The sequence below is a fragment of the Lynx rufus genome, unplaced genomic scaffold (assembly GCF_022079265.1).
Source record: "Lynx rufus isolate CCGP_SWC_20201006 ecotype Redwood Valley unplaced genomic scaffold, mLynRuf1.p SCAF_3, whole genome shotgun sequence".
NCBI lineage: Eukaryota > Metazoa > Chordata > Mammalia > Carnivora > Felidae > Lynx > Lynx rufus.
Window position 1 is genome coordinate 112035836 of NW_025814845.1, and position 23117 is coordinate 112058952.

Below are 23117 nucleotides of genomic sequence, written 5' to 3' on the forward strand. Positions count from 1 at the left end.
TTCTATTTAGCTCTTCTATTAAATCATCACTAGTTAATTTTCACTCTTCCTTATTTTCTGCTTTATTTTGTCAAATTTTGTATTTTAAATTTATGAGGATAAACTTTACTATAGTTTAAAATTGGGTATAGGATACATGTATTGACTTTTTTCATGTAGTGATTTTAAGTTTGAGTGTACATGTGAATACATATACCATTACATATTCCATAGGTGCAGTTAGAGATTTTAAAAGATGAATAGGGTTGTTATTGGTCTAAGATTTTCTGATTCACTATATCTGAATGATCAAATATCCTAAAATATAGGGTACTTTCCAACAACAACTGTTTTATTATCTGTTACAACTTGGAGTTGTGAGTCAAAAATATGGGCAGTGTTCTGCTGGAGGAGTCTTCTGTTCCATGTAGCATTAATGAAAGTAATACAGTGAAGGTTAGTAAAGTGAAGGCTGATAGTCTGAACTGGCATATATATATATATATATATATATATATATAGTCTTTTTTTTTTAATTTTTTTTTCAACGTTTATTTATTTTTGGGACAGAGAGAGACAGAGCATGAACGGGGGAGGGGCAGAGAGAGAGGGAGACACAGAATCGGAAACAGGCTCCAGGCTCCGAGCCATCAGCCCAGAGCCTGACGCGCGGCTCGAACTCACGGACCGCGAGATCGTGACCTGGCTGAAGTCTGACGCTTAACCGACTGCGCCACCCAGGCGCCCCTATATATATATAGTCTTCTTGGGAGTGACTGTAAGTCTTAGCCTAGGTAGAACTATTGACTGATAGTTTAGACATTTACCTAAACCTGCTCATTCTTACACGGTAGCCTCAGGATAATAGGGCATGTACCTTTATCTGAGGCTGAGAGTATCAATAAATCCACTTGGAAAAGGCAAAGCCTCTTATGACAGGCTTTGAAATACCAAAACATTGTATCTGTAGCATTTACTAGTAAAAATAAATCACTTAGGTCAAGTGAGTTTCAAGGAAAAAGAATGAGACTCCACTCCTGAATGGGAAGGGTATCAAAATTTTGGGTTACCATTAACGTACCTCTGAGCATAAGGAACGTACACTTCTCTCACATGCAAACTTCACCTCTAACAAGGCACAGAATATTTCATCCTATTATCGAATTAGCTTCAAGTCCAGTCTCTGGGCATCTAAATCAGGTCTGGGTCCAAGTACAGATGATAGGATCTATGAGCACAGTTCCCCTCAAGTATAATTTTTCTCAATCTTCATATCTGTAAACAGATCAATTTCCCATTTCCTTCCTCTAGGTGCATCCCATGGCCATAACATACAGTAGTGACACAGGAAAGGGCATCGTCCATTGGCATCTGATTCAAAAAGGAGGAAGAAGTGGGCATATGTCAATCACTGATGCACAGCAATTTTAAAAGCCTGCTGGGCATGTGTTGGCCTTCATTAGGGCACCCTGGGAATAATTCTTCAAGGTTTTTGCCTCTACTGTTTGGGCCTTTTGTTCTGTCTCCTGATATATCCTTATTTTTTTTTCCAAAAAAAAATAACTCGTTTGCAAGTGTATAGACCTCTTAGATTGCTTCCTATGCTTATATCTGTAGGGGCCCCAGTGCTACTTTTAACACTGTAAGGTCTCTGTCTCAGCAAAATCTGACGGTTCCATGCCAATACCCTGTTCTTAAAAATTTGTGAAGTTACTCTGAAATTTAGTGTGGTTCACATCATTAGACAATGACTCAGCCACAAATGTATTTGATATAGGTCCTTCTTCAGAAAAGCCTGAGTTAGATTGTTGTGGGACAAGAACTTTAAAATACTTTTTAAAGAGATTTCATTTGCTTATGTATAGGGTCTATATCCTTCTAAAATGGTTTGAGGTCTTAAGAGTTTTCCAGCAACTCTTTCTGTAACTCTTAAGTTATGATTTTAGTCTATTTCTTATTTTGAGAACTTTTTGCCATCTAGAGAACTTGAAAATAAGAAAAGCTTTCCTTCATAAAATCTATCAAGCACTGTTTCATTTATAATCTAAATTTTGCTTGAAAACTGAACTGTTCAATTTGTTTAATCTCATATCTTTCTATCCATATATTATCAAACACAGATAAAAGAAATTAGTTGGTATGTTAAACCTATGGTTTGAATATCTCCTTAGCTTAATCTGCCAGTTGTCTATAGATTCAAATTTTTCCCCACTATCAATAACAGCTGTCTTTTCTGTCAGCATTTCTAATAGTATCTGTGAGAATTTTTCATCTTCCACTAACAGTCTCTTTGAGATACTCTACTTACAATTCCCTCAGGTGTTCCAGCTTTTCCCATTGCTAAGTCCCAAAGACAATACCACAGTTGTAAAGTTTCCATGACAAAGCCCCCCTCTTCTACTCAAATCCATTCCTGTTTTCTATTATTCTATGAAAAATTATGTCAAACTTATTGGCTTATCGCAATAAATATTTTACTATAAATCACAATTTAATGAGTTAAGATTTTGTTCAGGGCTTGATAGGATGATTCTCTTGTTTCAAGTGGCATCAACAAAGGCCACTGAATGATATTCAGTGGACCTATGGCTTCTTCTGGTCCAAGATTATTTCATTCACATGCCCAGCCTCTAGGCAGGGCAATATGGATGACTGGGCAAAGCTGAAACTACTGACCGGAGTACCTCCATGTTACATTCAGGCATAATAATCTTGGGACAATGAGACTCATTATACCATACATTAAGACCCACAGAGAATGTTCTAAGAAACTAAAGTGATAACCACAATGCTTCTTATAACCTAGCCTAAAAAGTCCTAGAATGTTCCTTCTTCCACATTCTGATGGTCAAGCAAGTCATACAATTCTGCCCAGATGCAAATAGGGAAATAGAATCTACTGCTCAATATAACAAGTCAGATAATTTTGCTGCCAGATTTAATCTACAATATACACTATGCCTTAAATACTTGGAATACTGCTTATTTCTCATCAGATATTCTGTCACTGATTGGAATCCCTAAGAATCAGATTCTGAGATGAAGATAAGAGGACTATTGGGGAGGGCTTTTGGAATAAAATCCTGTAAAGAGAAAAAAAGAAAGCAAAATTAGTGGTGGGGAAGTGGAACTGTGATTCAATCTCATAGAACACCTCAGGTAACACTACGGGAGTTCAGAAAACGGGTTGTCTCTACAGAGCAGTTTGAGTTGAGGAGATAATTCAAGGGTTATCTTCTGGAAGCACTCCCAGTGACTGTGGTAATAAGGTATTCATTTCTAAAGGGAGAATTACAGTCCAACACATGTCTACTTCGAGAACATATTCACTATGTAATTTCTCTAAAGAGGTAGAAGTGCTACTCTCTACAACACTCAGCAGCCATGATTGAATGGTTAATAATGAACCAGGTGAACAGTTATTAAAAGAGCACTGTCTTTTTTTTTCCCTGAATGAGTGTAATTCAAAATAAAAAGTTAAGATTTACGGGTTCAAATACCAAAAGATACTAACTAAAATCATTATATTGCTTCTAGATCTACCATATGAGTTGTGATTAGTTACCCCAATGTACTTAATCCATTTAAAACTCTTTTAGTCATGAACTTTAAAGTGAGAAATACTGAATTATTTTTCATTTGTTTTATGAAACTCTGTTAAAAATTGCCTTATATTCCTTTTTCTATTTCATCCCGTTTTATCTGATAAGAATATGAAGAAAAACATTATTAATTAATACATTATTTTCTTTTGACGTTATTTTGTATTCGTCAAATTAGGGTGCTTGAATAGCAGAGATGCTGAACAGTAAACAACAGCAAATGTAAAAGTGACACTAGACAAGCAGAGATATTAACCAGCTTTACTGTATCTGAGGAAAGAAAATTGGTGCACTTGTTAAACCTTATATAAACCTTTATATGCCATAAATCCCTAAAATATGTTATAATCTGGGAATGACATTATTATTTTTTGTTTCAGAGAAACAGTCAAATGATTTTTGTGGAAAAGTAATAGCATAATTTCACATATAACTCCACTGCAGCCCAAGTCTCTTATTTACACATTTGTGTAAATTGAAATAAATTTTAGGCATTAAAATTTTTAATGTGATATGACTTCTTGCTAAGGAATAAAAGGTAACTTGGTAGATGCTATCAAACTGTAACTCCCTTTTTATGACTCCGTGTGTGTGTATGTGTGTGTGTTTTAAAATTAGAAGGCAAAGCTATTTTAAATACTAAAAATGATGTAACTAATTAGTTTCTCTTTACCATGTCTTTTTTTATATTTTCCATTTCGATTGAAATTAATCTCTTTAACCTCATTATAGATGTTAATTTTCACTGATACCTAATTTAATCTTAAAAATACATAAAGGCATGTTGCAGTTAAATCCAGGGAAAGAAATATCTGAAACATCTCAGTCACACTCTTCAAAAAAAGAATGAGGAAGAGAGAAATACAGGAGTGCTGGACTTTATTTTTTGCACCCAACTAGAACCTCTAGGCCCCTATTGTTCTTTCGTTCCTCCTAGAGTGGGTATTTTTTTTTAAATTTTTTTTTTTTCAACGTTTATTTATTTTTGGGACAGAGAGAGACAGAGCATGAACGGGGGAGGGGCAGAGAGAGAGGGAGACACAGAATCGGAAACAGGCTCCAGGCTCCGAGCCATCAGCCCAGAGCCCGACGCGGGGCTCGAACTCACGGAGTGCGAGATCGTGACCTGGCTGAAGTCGGACGCTTAACCGACTGCGCCACCCAGGCGCCCCTAGAGTGGGTATTTTAAACAATGGTTCTACAGACCTAGGAGAGCCCCACCTGGTACAGATTGACAAGGTAGACCACTGCATGGGTCACAGTTATATGAGTGCTCAAAAGAGGCTCTGACTTCCCTAAGGCTGCCAAGAGGTGCCAGATCAAGAACCTAGAAATTCAGGGAAGTTACCATGTGATGGAGATTTGACCAGTGAGATTCTGCATTCCAGAAGAGGCCAGAAGATAAATTTCTTGCCCTTCCTACTTCCAACCAATTGTTTGGCGATGCAGGGATTCCATGTGGTCTTACTGGAGATGCCCTGCAAAATCTAACATGAGCGGTGTTTTGTGAAGCTGTGGCCAGTTCACTAACATGTCACCTTATATTTGATTTTTCTCCTTACGTGGTTCAGTGTCTTTTCTTCCCATGCTTTCATGTTTTCTCGAGAATCCAGACTAACAAAGAAGGACAATCAGAATATTTATATACTCCTCCAAGATGACTGGTTTGGAGTAATATACTGCCTTATATTTTAAAATCCTTGATTTTTTTTATTTAAAAAAAATTCCCTATCTTCTTATAGCCTTACCTCATATACATGAAAATATATATTATTATATTAAATTATAAGTGTACATTTTAAGCAGTTTTCCCAATGTTCAAAAGTAATTCATGATGATGATGTTACAATAATTCTTGGGGGGTATAATATGAGAAATTAACTTCATTCCAGATAGGAAATTTTCAATAGTTACAAGAGTAAGACTGAGGTTTTATTTGTGATCATCACCTGCATGTATAGATTTGTAATCTACATGAGGCCAGGGAAACTACTCATCTTAATCACTTTTCTTTCCTTAGTGCCTAATAGTGTGTTTGGCCCTAGGAGAGAAAATGTATTTAATCAGTATATTAAGCACTTTATGGATTTAGTGTCAAATCCATTGCTTCAGTTCTCCTTCACTGGTTGTTCCCATTAATTAAACTTCTACTTGTTTTTGACTAGTCAAAACAGATGATCTCTCAGTAATTCTCTGTTTTGTAGGTGGATAATTTATATCACGGTTAATAGGAATATGAAATATATTGCAGAGGCTAATCAGTACCCAATAATCACATGTTTAAAAATACTGATTTCAGAAATCTTAGTATACTGACTTCTGCAAAGTGAGTCTTCTCTGTGCAGAGGGATGTTGTATCTAGGTTGGCTGCTTCCTTGCATTTCTGTTCCTAGATTCCAAGACTCCTTCCTACTCAATCTTAAATATATGACCTTTTATAAATGAGGCCACTGAAATATTTGACATTTATTTATCACCATGTTTACAATATTTAGCTCTTTTTCAAATTCAAAGTTAAAATAACTAGGCTAAATTTAAGTATGTTTTAGGAAAAAGATATTTTTTTTTAATTTTTTTTTTTCAACGTTTTTATTTATTTTTGGGACAGAGAGAGACAGAGCATGAATGGGGGAGGGGCAGAGAGAGAGGGAGACACAGAGTCGGAAACAGGCTCCAGGCTCCGAGCCATCAGTCCAGAGCCTGACGCGGGGCTCGAACTCACGGACCGCGAGATCCTGACCTGGCTGAAGTCGGACGCTTAACCGACTGCGCCACCCAGGCGCCCCGAAAAAGATATTTTTAAATTAACAGTTGATAAAGCATGATGAAATCAACGACACACATTTTTGTTTCCCTAAAAACACTCTGGCATTCCTGTTTCAAGTATAAAAAAACTTGTTATTTGGTACAAAACTCAATTCCTGTATTGATTTTTTATCAATTCACTGAAAGGAAGTACCTGTAAATTAGAGAACAAAATTAGGAAAAATACGTAATGCTTATTTTCAAAATTTTCAATATTAATATTATTTAATTCATAGTTAAAAAAACTCTTTTTAAGGAATGCTATTATAATTCATTCTTTAAATCATTTATTTTAGCCAACAAATGGAATTATATGCAAATATCTACTCAGGTGTGTATTTTAATACATATTCTTGAGTTAGTATATAAAAAATCATCTTTGGGCGCCTGGGTGGCTCAGTCGGTTGAGCGTCTGACTTCAGTTTAGGTCATTATCTCGTGGTCTGTGAGTTCAAGCCTCGCGTCAAGCTCTGTGTTGACAGCTCAGAGCCTGGAGCCTGCTTTGGATTCTGAGTCTCCCTCTCTCTCTGCCCCTCCCCTGCTCATGCTCTGTCTCTCTCTGTGTCAAAAATGAATAAACATTAAAAAAATTTAAAAAAAATCATCTTTAATTATAACATAAAATTGTTCATGTAAGCTCTATATCTACTATTTGTAAGGCATATGAAAATCTGTTCATAAGTATCCATCTTCAAGTGCAAATCATGATGCCAAAGGATATAATAGTATGTCCTATACTATTATGCTATCATATAGTGAAGACATTTTTCTCGAAATTTATTATGATCTTGTTTTTAATCATTCATTAAAAAACAAAGTTGGTACAACAGAGCAAATTGACTACATATATAGATCTATGACTTATCCTCCCCACCATTAAAACAACAGTAAAGGTGTATTATTTTGTAAGGAAAAAAAAAAGCAGGATAAGTTTAAATCTATTAAAACAAAGAGAATGAGAAAACAGACATGGTGAGGCAATGAATGTCAATACATTTGGGGGATGATGGAAATCAACTAAAGGTGGAGACTGAGCAGGGTTTAGGTAATCTACACCACAATAGGCAAAAGGAATAGTTGGTCTTAAGAAAGAATTATGTTCACTTAAATGGATTCCTGAAGAGAACTCAAAGTGACAAGGCCAGAGGTATGGTGGAACCTGGTAGTGAGGCTGACGTTTGAGAAATTTAGTAACAGTAATTATGTAGTGTGGCTACAAAAGCTGATCCCTCTCTAAAGTCTATTTCCAAGGCACAGAACCGTGACTGGTATTTTCTGTAGAAGAAAGAGGCTAGACTCTGCATTTGGTAAAACTCATACATTGTTGTGTGGGTGGAGCATAAGACTAGAAAAGGAGATAACTAGGAATTAGTATATTCCTTGGTGAGCTCACCTCTGTCCCCCTTACCCTTTCTCCTCCCAGGACACTGAGAACCAGAGGCATTCTTTCCTTGTGGGAAACATTAAGTAGCACCTGTAAAAAGGTATTCAAAAAGTTACTTACATCTGGGGGTGTGGGGCACAAAGCAAAATGGCCTGAATGCTATTTGATCATTCTTCCATTCAAAAGTCATGCACAAGACTCCAAGGATATGTAGAAATTATTCCACTTCAGCATTAATCTTCACAATGTTCATTTATAACTTGCACATATTATAAAACAACCCTCTCCTCTTACTGTTGAACTCTATCATATTATCCTGCTTTATTCTTTTTAAAGTTTACGCAACACTCTGGAATTATTTTCTTTATTTATCTGATTTATTGCCTCAATATGATAAAAGCTTCTTGAGTTAGGAGGCATTGTCTACCTTGTTCACTGCAACAGTTATCAGATTGAGTTCTCCTGGAATGGGAGAGGTGTTACTATTTATTGTGGATTTTCTAAATAAAATAATAGATGGGACATAGGTGAAAATAATGGGCTAGTCTTGTAAATATGTGGGTATCAGAGAGCTCAAGAATAAAAAGAAAACTAAACACAAACGTACTGGGAAGTAATCTAACAGATGAAAGGTTTGTGTGGCTGAGGCAGAGTGAACAAAGTGGAAAATAGCATAGCACAAGTAGAAAAGTGGTAAGAAGAGGCCAGGTAATTTGGTCAGGAGTTTCATGACCCAGAAGCCTTCAAGATTGGCCTCAGCTTATTCCCATTTCCTTAAAAAACTTATATTACATTATTACATAAATTAGTACATTTGTTACAGCATTGTGTTTGAATAGTTTATCATATATCAATCCAGAAAATCACCTGCCCTCCTTATTTAAGAAAGTAAAGACAGGTTTTTCCCCATAATCTTTGCTTACCCTCCCTCTTCCCCCGCCCAAGATTGCAATGCATTCTATCCCCTCTTCTAACATCTCCCGGCATAGGATAAATTAGCAGGGATGGTATATAATCATACTTCCATTATCCTACTTGAGGCAGCATTAATAATAGACATGCCTCTCTAACTTTTAGTTGAAGCTGAAAGGCAAACTGGTGCAATTTTTGGACAAAATGTATCACCACGAGTTGCCAAGGATTGCATACCTTATGTGTTGCAATAATGTGAAATGTATACTCTAAGGGCTATGCACACAGGGTACATCTTTATGGGACTTAAGAACCTAGGCACTTTTCATTTGCATTCATTTTCTTAAAAGGGAGAATATAATGAAACATATTATGGTGGTTAAGGAGTCTTCAGGTCTATAAAGGTGACCATCTCGGCCAATACTTTGCTGTGGTGTGCAGTGTGATGTCTGGGGTGTACATCGTAATAAATACCAATTCTAGTCCTGTACTGAACCACAGCTTGTGAATTCTTATTGCAGTGATAAAGGTGAATCTACAGAGTATGCTGTGAACTGTACCTGAAACTAGAAATCCAGAAATCTCTCTCCAGGACAGAACCTCCCTGTCCAGTCCCCCCATCCCAAGTCCCATCATTGCTGTGCTATGCAGCATGTTGATCTGCAGAGCAGAATCTGCCCTGAAGGCAATAAGCATAATAGTTTCATTTTGCTGTGTCTCTCTGGAGCGAAATTTTACCCAATCCTAATGTGCGATTTTATAGACTCAGGTACTGAAAAGGTTGACAAAGTGGCAAGAAATAAAAGAGCTCACATCAAAGCCCATATCTAATGATATGAGCTTTACCCTGAGGACTTGCTTACCTTCAAGGGAGAACATCAGTGTAATTGCAAGATTTTTGAGCTATACTGTAATGAAAATAAGAGACTGATCTACATCAGTGTAATACTGGGGTTTTCTAGTTGGCCCAGCCTTTTTATTTCATTGCGTACCAATGCACAGCATTGTCCTGAGTGTACTTTTTCCCTTGCAAATTTTTGTGCTTGATGAAAACCCATAACACTTGGACTTTGATTTGTGAAAGTAGCTTCTGTTATGCAAATTTTGGTTTTAGACACTGAGCCAGAACGAAAAAAATAAAAAAAAATATAAAAGCCCCAGAGGCTGAGTTGTCAGGTTCCAGTGATAAAACCTTTAGACTATCTATCCATTTTAAATTTGTAATTGTCAGTATTCTTACCGTGAATGAAGTATTTCAAAAATAGAGTACTATGGAGACAAAGTCCAAAGGTATACACATTTAAAAGTAAAACCTCAATCAGCTGAAAGTGACAAATATTTATGATAGTGCATTTATTCATTTAGTAAACATTAAATTCCTAAAATAAATAAGATGTACACCCCCTTGCAACTGAAAAATTAAATGTATAAAAAGTCTTTAATATTCATCCAAATAATTTCAAAACGTAATGGGAAAAGATAATAGTAAGAGAAATACCCATGCAAATCTATGGGATTTCAGTATTTGTACACATTCTTTTGACCTAAGGAACCTAAGATAACCTATGAAAGATGTAGAAAAATAATTGTTTCGGCAAAGAACTGGCCATCATTAACTCTTGAAGACCCACACATATTGCAAGTATAGTCATGAAGCTTATATGTGGCCAACACAATTCGCATTAACAGAATGTTTCTCCATCTCTCTTGCAACTTCTGTGGCGCTTCTATGCTGGTGTCAGTTACCTTTATCAAGTAGAATAAAATCCAAGCTTCTTAACAAGGACTTCAACAACCTCATAGGATTTTTATCTGTTGGATCATGACCCAGGTCTTTCATACTGCTTTTCTATTCATTCTTTTACTCTCTGCTACTCTTTTATTTGCAAAACCAGTTCCTTCTCCTCATACAGGTCTTTCTTTTTTTGTTGTTAATGTTATTTATTTATTTTGAGAGCACACGCATGCAAGTTGGGGAGGGGCAGAGAGAGAGAGGGAGAGAGAGAATCCCAAGCAGGCTCTGTGCTGATGTGGGACTCAAACCCATGAACAAAATCATGAGAGATCATGACCTGAAACAAAATCAAGAGTCAGATGTTTAAAAGACTGAGCCAACCAGGTGCCCCCTCATTCAGGTCTTAATTCAAATGTCAACTCATCTTAGAAATCTTTCTGGACAATCCAGCATAAATTTTCAGCTCTTCCTTCCATCCTACTTATGCTCTATGGGATTATCCTGATTTACTCATTTTAAAGCCATATGAGCATTTGCAAATATTTTCTGCGTCCTTTGATTACTTATTATATCTATTACCTTTGGTAAAAGTTTCTTTAGTTCAGGTCTCCTTTGTCTTTTTGCATTGCAACAGTATAGGATACAGCATAGGTACTCAATAAATATTGTTTAATAAATATATATCTACATACCTCCCCCTGACCCCCTTTTTTTGCTCTTGGATTATCCATTTCCCAGCCTTGTCCATGCATAAAAGATTTCCCATTTTCTGTGTTTAGTGAGAATATCAGTTTGAAAACAATTTTGGAGAAATCAAATCCAAGAAGGCAACTAAACCAAATGTGAAGTTGATGAATAAATTCTCCACTTTTCTCTGAGCAAGGCGAGGTGTTACCCAGCAGAAAAGGGAATGCTCTTTGCCATCAGTCACACCAGGTTTGAATTTTACCTTTGTGTGATTTGAGAAAAGTTGTGCTCTTTGAAACTCCGTCTCTCATCTGAAAGATGAAAAGCATATAATAACACCTTTTCCAGCTGTGAGAATTAAATGAATTAATTTACGTAAAGGGATATATCAAAAAGCTTTCTGATACATAGTTGATATTCAATAAATATTTCCTTCTTTCTTTCCGCTTTTGCCTCGTTCCCGCCGGCTAATCAAAGTTTCAAACTAGAGTCAGAATTCTAATTTGCATTACGCCTACAGGGTGATGCCTAATAAGCCTGAAGGTAAACCATTTTGCCTTGGGCCTCCCAGGCAAGTATCATTTTAGATGACTGGCTTAGAAATATTGGAGTTATAAATGCAACCACGAGAGGGTTGTTCATTAAATTAATGTCTACATCTTAATTTAAGAAAGCTAATTGATTTATGAAGAAAAAACTACTTGAATGTCTGGTTTTGGAAGATATAATGCAAGTATAAAAATGTTTAAATAGAAATCATGAATATCCTTGAGATTTAAAATGTGTTTTCACACAATAAAAAACTGTATTCTTTTAATTATTTTATACTCTTCCGTATGTTTGAATATATTTCTAGTTTAATATATTTTTTGTTTTCCTTCCTTCCTTTCCTCTTTTTCTTTCTTTCTTTCTTTCTTTCTTTCTTTCTTTCTTTCTTTCATCCTAAAAGACATATATCAATTATTTATATCAAAGAATGAATTTTTGGATCTATTCATTTTTCAAATTCATTTACTGGTTTTCTGTTTCATTATTTCCAGCTTTTATTTTCATTGTTTTTATTTTCCTACTTTAGGTTTTCTTTTTCTTTACTGGTTTATTGTTGTTCTTGTTGTTACAACCAATGTGTTGGGCAAATGCAATTAAAAAGAACATCTCCTCACAACTTACAAAGCACCTTCATAAAGGTAAAAGAGAAAAAAAAATCAGTTATTGAATAAGCATTAAACCACAATGTGAGGCACATCACAAGCAATCCACTAAGACATTGCCAAGACAGAAGGAAATCTCACCCCAAGCCAACAGATGTGACCCATTACATACAAATTCTTAAGATAAATAACTAATCCTTAAGTAGAAGGATTTGACAGCATCATTTGTCATACACAGTTCGTCTCGATTCACCTGGTAATTGGGGTGCCCATCTGTGTTTGCTAATTGGCTTAATTAAAAGGAAAAATAAACTTCTTATATCTTTATGACAAGAGGTAGTACTTTTGCAACTTAGAGGGAAGTAATTATGGAAGTTAGGCACCTGCTCTCCCACAGAAACTGGAAGATAAGAGCTCTCTTCTTTGATCATTATAGTGTAAAAAAGATGGTTCTTGAGAGAGACATTTCCTGGGTTGTAAATCTGGTGAGAAGCTTATTTAGCTTTTAAAAAGACTCCCATCCATTTCAAAGAGACAAAGCACTCACAGTAACAAGTTTTCTGAAGTAAATGCTATAAGAAAAGGAACTTTGGTGGAGGGTGTCTCTTCCTTTATTTTCAGCAGGGAGAATTAAGCATCTTATTTTTCATTTGTATTAGCCCTTACAAATGAGAGAGTTTTTAGGCTGCTGAGTTTCAGCAGCCTGAGGCCTTGCTTCTGACTCCAACCTCTAGCATTCCCAGCTACAGTAACATTAACTGGATTAGATCCAAGAAACAAACTAGCATGGATTCACTTGAGCATTACTTCTCAGCATTACTGAAATGAACCCAAGGAAAAGAGGGTATGTACTACACAAATTACAGTGGTAGAACAGATCAGTACAGGTTCTAAAGAGTTACTAATAGAAGGCATAGGCCCCATACTCTGATACATTAGCTGAAGGTGAGAGCCTGGTACCTGTTTGTTTTTTTTTTGTTTTTTGTTTTTTTTTTTTTTTTGGGTGAACCATACCTAGTAGGATTCTAATGCAAGTGTGCTGGGGTGTGCTTTGAGAGAAACACTCTATTAAAGCATTCAGAAGCTGGGGAAGATGGAATATGAAAACCTCTGTCCCGGAAACATTAATCGGCTGGCTGCACGTACATGGGATGCTGAAAACAAGAAGGCAAATTTGAAGCTAAAGCAAGAAAAATCTAGACTTTGAAGCTAGTAAAGTATGCACACATCCATGCCATAAGAGATTAAGAAATGTGCAAATGTGATCAAAATGACTCATAGGAATGTTTAGCACTTTTTTTTTTTTTACCTCTATAGCATTTAATGGGGCTTAATCTCATTATCTTGTTAAGCGTTCCCCTCTCAACTTGAATACTTTACCAATGTACTTGCCATTTACAAATTATTTCCTAGTATTTTCTGGCCTTTTTAATTTAATTTAATTTAAAATGACCTTTTTATATTCCTATCCCTAAACATAAGTGCCATCCAAGCTTAAGCTAGCTTCTGTTGTTCTTCTAAATATATTCCTTAGAACGATGATATCCAGTATAAATTAATTTCTCACCAATAAGTTTTATGGTGATTTTCATCAGCCCTATAATCATCAGCCTCAGCTGTCATCTGCTCTTTTGGCTCTGGCGGATAACACAGAGTAGTGGGTCAAGAGGAAATGTTCAGGTAGCCAAATATATTTCTGAAATATCTTATATTGTAGGAAGCAAGGAGCAAGGGTGGACTGACTTAGACCTCTCAAAGCCTTAATGGAGTGAAAACTAACGCAGGTCAATTTCCGAAGAGTTTTCAAGTGCCAAGGAAGAAGACATGTGCAGGAACCAGGAATCTAAGAGAAAAATTTTTATAAAAGAAGACAGAATAGAGTATGGGGAATGGCAGCTCCAGTGTTGGAAATATGAATGATATAAAAAATCAGAAGCCCAGAAGTTCAAATATCAGAGCCTTTCAATGCTGAAACAGCTGAGAGTGTGACCTGTAACTTGTTATGTAATGAGGGTTAGACTAGATGTTTGCAAGGTTCTGTACAGTACCCAAATTCTATACATCTATAATTGCATAATACAATTTAAAGTTTTATATTTGATTTGTTTCCTTAAAGCAATGCAAATTTTAGCAGTGATTAAAAATTTCACATAGAAATCTAATGTCTTGTAGACTCCAAATTTGATTCCGTGCCCATGCAGTAGTAATTTGAAATGATTCTACAGAAACTGAGGGATGGTAATGTTTCGGCACCTGGCTGCAACACTGATTCTCTGGGAATTGATGCCTCAAACTTAAACAGAACAGCATCCTCCTCTTGCTCCAAGAGCCTTACTTTCATGATTCTCACACATCAGGAGCATAGAATCAAGCCTTTAGGAGAGTCAGGAGTCATCAGTCTTTCTTTTTTAACTTTTGAACTGACTTCATTGTGAAAATACTGCAACTGCACTTGGCTGCACCTGAAAAAAAAGATCTATTCTATTTTTCTATTTTAATCACAATATGATCAATAAGTGATCATAGGGTTAGTTCAACTGCCTGCTCACTTTTATTTTCGTCTGTTTTTTCTTATATTTCTCTCTCTACTCCTTTACCTCTTTATAGTTTTTGTCTTTCAAAATCCTGAAAGTTACTTAGAAACTGACAAATTTCAGGCTACTATACTGATAAAGCTTTCCAATTTTTAATATACTGTTAGCACAACTCAGCACTTGAAGACCTTCAATCTGTTCCATAAATTAGAATTAGCTCTAGAGAAAAAATCATTATGCAATATACAAAATACATGATGTGCTATTATTATATTATATTATATTATATTATATTATATTATATTATTATATTAACGTGCTATGTGGTGAAGAAAGATGGTGGGAAGTCTTAGCCAGAGAAGAAAATGTGGTGTCACAGCCAAAACTTTGTAATGTCCTTGAGGTAATTTGAGTGCTGCCATGATGAACAGGGACCAAACCACAATTACCATAAGCAACATGGTGAATGGGTATTGGTTATACATACTGGAGGGTCCTTATGTCAGAGAAGACAGACAATGGGAAAAAAAATGTGTGTTCAACTGAGAAACAGCAAATATAAAACTAAGCCCATCTTTATGACTAAAGAGAACTGTCATTCACTTGCAACAAAGGCAGAGTGCAGATATATTTGTAATATGAACACTTGCAAACAACTGTTCTTATAGGGTTTTACATTGGGCCTTTATATATATATTGTTTATTGTCTATTCAAGAAGAGACCCGCATTACTTTATGAACATGTCAGTATGGACACTTGACTCTCTTTTTCCTTTTGGTAACCTGAATTACCAGCTTTTGGGGTCTCTTGGTATTCAATCTCTTGTTTCCCCCTGCCTCTTAATGTTAAACTATTCTCCTATTTTTATAATTTAGTTTTTCCTCTATTCAGCAGAAAGCAATTTGGCTTTTCAATCTGCCTCAAGTCAGTACCAGTAATTCATCTATTCTTTCATAAATATTTATCAGAACTTTTCTCTACACCATTTCTTGGGTTAAGCAGTGAGGATACATACTGAGTAAGACTCACATGATCCCTATCCTCATAGAGCTTAGACTTCTTTGGAGAAAAAAAAATATTCAGGTAGTAATATTCATAAAGTGTGGTAAGTGTTAGAATGAGGGAAGTACAAGGATCTTCGTGACCCCCATCAAGCCACCAGAAGCCTTATGTTATTTTTACCTCTGTAATTAAAATAAAAGAATTAATACATAAATACACAGACATGTATCTGTCTTAGAAAATACCTAATTAATTTTTCAATATGTTCAAAATAATTGGTAAGTGTTAAACTGCTAAACATATACCGGTTCTGCATCGAACAATACAAACATTTTATCTTTCAATCCTAATGGAAGATAAATGTAACAGGTATATTTTTACCCTCTTCTGACATATGAGAAAAATGGTTTAGAGTACTTAAATAATTTTTCTCAGGTCACATAGTCAGATTATGACAAGCTTGAGTTTTACACCCAAGCTTACCAGACTGCAGGACTCAAACCTTACTACTATTCAGTTTACCCATTGTGCCAGGTTATTTACAATTAAAAATTTCAATTCTTTCAATAAAGAGAAAATATGATAATAAAACCTCAAATACCTATTCTTAATAAGTAGAGTTACTGTACACATGCCACTTTTTTTTGATATGATACCAACCTCCCACCACAACAAAATTGAAAGGAAATACCTCAAGATCGAATTTAAAATAGAACACATGTAATGTATAATTTGGTGGTAGTGGAGGAAGCAGAGAATGAAGCGCAAAGCCGAACCAAAAATGACCTCTTGACTCTATTTTCTACGTGTATTTTTCACTCTAATCTACCAGTGGTCTTTACATTCCTGACAGGAGATAATTGCTTTTGCTAATTGCAATTGTTCCATCTTCAACCCCATGGACCTCTCTGCAGCAGTTGCCAACATTAATCCCTTCCTTCTTGAAAATCTCCTCCTCTTGAATTCACAAATTGATGAATTCTAAAAGTTCTTTTACCTCTAGGATCGTATTTTCTCTGGTCCTATTGTGTTTCAAACTCTGTATATATGTCACAAAGTACTGTCTTAAAAACTATATTTCATTATATTATTTTTTAATTAATTTATTTACTGCTTAATTTATATCCAAGTTGTTAGTTAGCATATGGGGGCACAATGATTTCAGGAGTAGATTCCTCATTATATTTTAACTGATCCTAAGGTTTTGTGAGGAAGTATAATGTATTAATATTATATTTTTATATATTAGCTGATAAAATTATGTATCGTTAAGATAACGTATATCTGATTATTTTCACAAATGTTGAATTAAGTCCATGTATGCATCCCTAAGCAGTCAGCCTTCCTAGGTTAAAAGTGTCAAATTTATTATCTTTGCCTTGAAATTACTTTGGTTTCACCTAATATGATCCCTACAGCATTGGGCACCGTGAGGAAAGGGGCTATGGCTTGTTCATCTCTGCCATGGTGCCTGTAGCACAGCACAAAAGGAAGTCGTTAAAGGTTGTCAACTGAAAGAAAAAAATGATTTTTTTACAAAAGATCTATTAAAAAAAGAATTTAATGAATTTGAAAATCACTGTATGTGAAACTAAATCATGGAAACATAGAATTCTAGAAAGCATTTTTATCTTCTTGTTTTCTTAAAATAACCTACACTCGGTGCTTCCAAATCCTCTTTTACCTTTTCTACTCTATTTTCTCTAATACCGTAGTTCCAGGCCTCCTTAACTTTTCCCAGGAACATGTCATTGTATGTCTAACTTATCTCTCTGCTTTGATTCTGCCCTGATATGGAATGTTTTAGCACCTATTTATATTAAAAATTTTAAAGTATGAATCTGATTATGTTTCTCACATTCAGAAAATCTTGGTAAGTTCATATTTGGCTACAGGATAATTTTTAAAATATTTAAACTCCTATTAAAGATATGTTTAATCAAGCCATATTTGTTCAACATTATTCAAATAGTTAGCTAGCACCATTCTATTTTTAAAATCTAAATATTCCTCCGTGTTTGAGTTTTTGCTTTCCCCACAACTTGGAATTTTCTCCGTAGTTAACCTGTGTCTGCATGTCTAAATCTTGCTGATCTCTCCAGACGGCACTCAAATGCTGCCTTATTCTTGATTGTCAAAACCAGCATATAATAACCTGATAACATTAAATTGCTAAGAGGAGAGAATGATTACATGCAGAGCATAGCAAAGAAATTATTCAAGAAATCACTGAAAAATATTAATATAGCTATTAACAAATGGAAAACAACAAAAACAGAGAGGCTACTATGGAATATACTTATATTTCATGTTTTCAGCAATTCTGTTCTTCATTCTAAGAGTCAGGCAATCACTTCAGTAAATATCCAAGAAACTAATACAAACTAAATCCATAGATACACAAAAGGAAAATATTCAGTTTGAGTAGATACAGTAATATTAGAAACAGAGTTGTATTTGTTTACCTGGATTCTAAAAGATCTTAAATAAGAAAAAGAATGAAGTGCATCTAGTATTTAATATAAAAGTAAAAATATAACAAAACAGGGGAAAGAAGGGAAGGGTTTTTGGATTTCTAGGAAAACATAAGAGTGAGAATCCAAGAAAATGTTAAAAAGATGAAAGATCATATAAACCACACCATCTAGCCACAATAATATTTAATTCATTTTTTTTAGAAAAATTAAGTCACTGTTTTTGGTTTTGAATGTTTGCTCGTTCCAGTAAATCATTTCTTAGTCCTTAGTCCAGTAAATCATTTCTTTTAGCAAAGACAAAATAGATTAATTTCTGCAACAGGCATTAATTAGTAGTTCTGGAAAACTGCTAACAAACGTATGTATACATGTGTTTATGCATGTATATACATATATATGTGTGTGTATGTGTATGTGTGTATATATACTGATTATACTAAAATAAAGCTCTATACGTACACACATGCAAATACATTATTTCTTTGTTAAATCAACACTTTTTATATTTTTCCACATGTGGATGAATCTTTAATATAGCCAGATAGGAGGCAAATTCATTTTGTTTGGTTTTGACAATGATAATATTACTAAATAACTTTAAAAAAATAAATTGCAATTTTGACATAATAGCAGTGAAATACTTTGATATACTCTTTAAAAAGGATTCTGCTAGCCATTGAATATTTTGTTGTATTTAGTATACATCAGAGATGTGTAAATATATTATACATATTTTTCTATTAAGAAATACTATAAAATGATAAAGAAACATTTCTAGAAGTTCTCCAGTATTTAATCGTAATCAAATAATTCACTCTACTGGCATACATTCCGGAAAAAAAAATCTAGAGAGCTTTTCAATCTTATAAATTTACTCTAATGCCCTTTTTTGGTAAGTGTTCACTAATTTTGAAGGTTATCAGCAATTTAAAACACTTGAAAAAATTTAAACATGAGAATTCACAATGCAATCATGGCTACTTAAAGTCTCATATAATCATGCTGTCAATCATCACAACAAATACTCACTTCAGGATATTTCAATATCGGTAGCATTGGGGTAAGAATCAGTCCAATTTTCCACTTTGCAACCAGATATAAATAACAACCCATACAAATCTAGGAGAGAAAAGATATCTCAAGTATTTCCTCTTAGACAGTCTCTTGAGCTATATTTTTCTTGGCAACCATTCAAGGGGAAAACATTAAAAAAGATTCTGTCTATAAGCAAAATCCACAATCACCAGTTTCATATTACATTATTAGCGGATTTGGGTGTGAAAAATTGTTCATGGACAGTATTTTTAAGTTAAAAAAATGAAATAATGATACAGGTTGAGTTGGAATATTTATGTGGGATGAAACGTTCTAAAACTGTCATTTTTTGATGAAGCATATTTCTTAACACCGCTTTCACAAACCAGTAATATTAGTTGTTTAGACTAAAAAGTTTATAAATGAAAACAGATTTATATCAAATGGAATGTGGCAGTCTATTATAAGAGCTATACAATATTGAAAGTATACTGCAAATATTTATTGAGCATCTGCCATTGGTCAGATACTGAGGAAAATTTAAATTTAAATATATATATATATATATATATATATATGTAAAAATTAAAAGACCTATGGTGTATGTGTGTGTGTGTGTGTGTGTGTGTATATATATATACATATATATGTGTGTGTGTGTGTGTGTGTAATATCTAAAAACACTTTGTAAACAGATTCTAAAATTACAATACTATGGTAATTTTTTTTTTCCCATCACCCTTATCCACCTGCCCTCTCTCTGGTAACCATCAGTTAGTTCTTTATAGGTAAGTGTCTGTTTCTTGGTTTGTCTCTTTTTTTCTTTGTTTCCTTTTTAAAATTTCACATATAAGTGAAATTATATAGTATTTGTCTTTCTTTGATTTATTTCCCTTAGCATTATACTCTATTGATTCATCCATGTTGTTGCAAATGACAAGATTCTATTTTATGTATACATACCACCTCTTCTTTATCCATTCATCTATCAGTGGACACTGGAGCTGCTTTCAGAATTTGGCTATTGCAAATAATACTACAATAAACATAGGTGTGCATATACCTTTTTGAATTTGCATTTTCATATTCTTCAAGTAAATATCCAGTAGGGGATTTACTGAAACACATGGTAGTTTATTATTTGATTTTTTGAGGAATCTCCATACTGTCTTCCACAGTAGCTGTACCACTTTGCATTCCCACCAGCACTGCAAGAGGTGACTTTTCTTCTACATTCTTGCCAACACTTGTTTCTGGTGTTTTGATTTTAGCCATTCTCACAGGTATAAGGTGATATCTCATTGTGGTTTTGATTTGCATCTCCTGGATGATGAGTGATGTTGAGCACATTTTCATGTGTCTGTTGGCCATTTATGTGTCTTCTTTGGAGAAATGTTTCTTCATATCGTCTGCCCATTTTATAATTTATTCTGTTTTTGGGTGTTGAGCTGTATAAGTTCCTTATGTATTTTGGATACTAACCCTTTATCAGATATGTCATTTGCAAATATATTCTCCCATTCAGTCAGTTGAATTTTATTTTTATTGTTTCCTTTGCTGTGCAAACATATTTAATCTTGATATAGCTTCAATAGTTTACTTTGCTTTTGTTTCCCTTTCCTCAGGAGAAATAGCCAAAAAAAATGTTGCTATGACCCATATCAGAGAAATTTCTGTCTTTTGCTCTTTTTAGTTTTTTTTTAAGGTTTCAAGTCTCACAGTTATGTTCTTAATCTATTTTGAATTTATTTTTGTGTATGGTGTAGGGAGGTGGTCAAGTTTCATTCTTTTTCATTTGGCTGGCCAGTTTTCCCAGCACCATTTGTTGAAGAGACTGTCTTTTGTCCCTTGCATATCCTTGTCTCCTTTGTCAAAGATTAACTGACCATATAATCGTGGGTTTATTTCTGGACTCTCTATTCTATTATATTGATTTATGTGTCTATTTTTGGGTACTCTGGTAATTTTCAATACTGTGTTGGTGGCCAAGGATGACGCATGACTACTTCCTGTCAAGTCAAAATATGATTGCATTGTTTATGTTAGTCCCAAAGTACTATACAAGCCCTATTTATAGCAGAACCTACGAACAATAAAAATAAAAATAAAATAAAATTTTAGTAGATACTGTGGAATGGCTTGCCCTAGCATCTCTCTTTACTTCTAGTGTATTCTCCCATCAGTAAAATCTGAGCAGGGAATATACAAACAACAAGAAAACAAATAAACAAGAAAAAAGGGAGAAAGTAATTTTTTTTTCCTCAGGCTCACTTGCAGCTAGTGTTTTAAATGTGAACTAGGCTTCATGAATTGATCCACCTGCGGAAGATGTAGACACAGAGTGTAAAATGAGGACTTCTTCCTGCTCCTTCTTCTAGTACTACTGTTAAAGCTGTAACACAGTCAAGTTCTCAATGGCAGTGCCCTGTTCTTAGCTTCTTTAATGACAGAGATGGTTCTGAAAGGGGAGGTCCAATCCAGCAATCAGTTTTCCCATTTCTAGTTTTCTTTTTCTTAGGAGTTTGTAATAGGTCTGCAGAAACAGCTTCCTAATTCTTGAGTCTCAGCTTCTGTAGTGTTTTCTTGATGTCAAAGCTATTCAGGCTTTTCTCATGGACCCCAGTCCATGCAGCAGTGTCCAAGCCCTTCTAATAAGTTGGTATGCACCTAATTCCCAGTATGACATCACTTGCTGATTAAAGTAGTTAGGGTTGTTGCAGTTTTCTCTATTTGGCCCTAACTGATATATCAGCCACCCAATTATGCAAACATGATTCTTTAAACTGTGATATAATTCAAATACTGATAAGATGCACCACCAAACCACAGTTTAACTAGTGGTTAACAAAAGGAAGTGCAAGTAAAAAGCTTGTCTTAGATGTTCTGTAATACAGAACTGCCAACCTACACAGATAAGTAATGCTGTGATTATAATAGTCTTGGTTTTTATGCCCTGAGGGGAACAAAAAGAGATTGAAAATAAATGCAAAAACAAAAAAAGGAAACCTTAAAAAAACTCAAACATTTACTCAACCATTCATCTTTTACGTTTGGTAAAATTAAGTATTCAAAGACAGGACATTATTTTGATAGTATCCTAAAAAAAATCTATCTAGTGATAGATATTGATACAAACATTTATATGTATTCTAGTCCTGTGGCTTGAAATTCCATCTGCATGCCAAATTTATAACTACAGTCTCAAATTCCCCCCCACACGCAATGCAAGATTTACTTATTCAAATGTCTGTTTGACATCTTCGTGGATGTTTGGTAGGCATCTCAAATTTATCTAGAACATCTATGCATCCCTGACCTATCTGCCTCCCATATGGTCTCTACTTCAGGAAATATTACCACCATTTTCTTCCACAGTCATCCTCCTTTACCACTTGTCTCATTTACTCTCACCAGCAACCTCTACCTTAGAAAAATATGTTTGTATATATTCTAAATGTATGCACTTTTAATCATGTCCGCTGGTATTGTGATTATCTAAGCATCATCATCTCTTCCTTCAATATTTCACAAGCTTCCTAAATAGCTTCTCTGCTTTTTCTCTTAACCTCCATAAATCTAGCTTCCATAAAGAAACTAGAAGGACCGTCTAAAATATAAATCACATCACATCATTCTTCTGCTCAATCTCTAATTATTTGGAATGAAATAACACTTGGAATATAATCCAGTGTCCTTGCTATGACATAGAGGGTCCTCACTGCTTAAATGATAAGTAATGTTGAACATCTTTTCATATGCTTAGTTGCCATGTGTATATCCTTTTAGGTGAGGTGTTTGTTAAGATCACTTGCC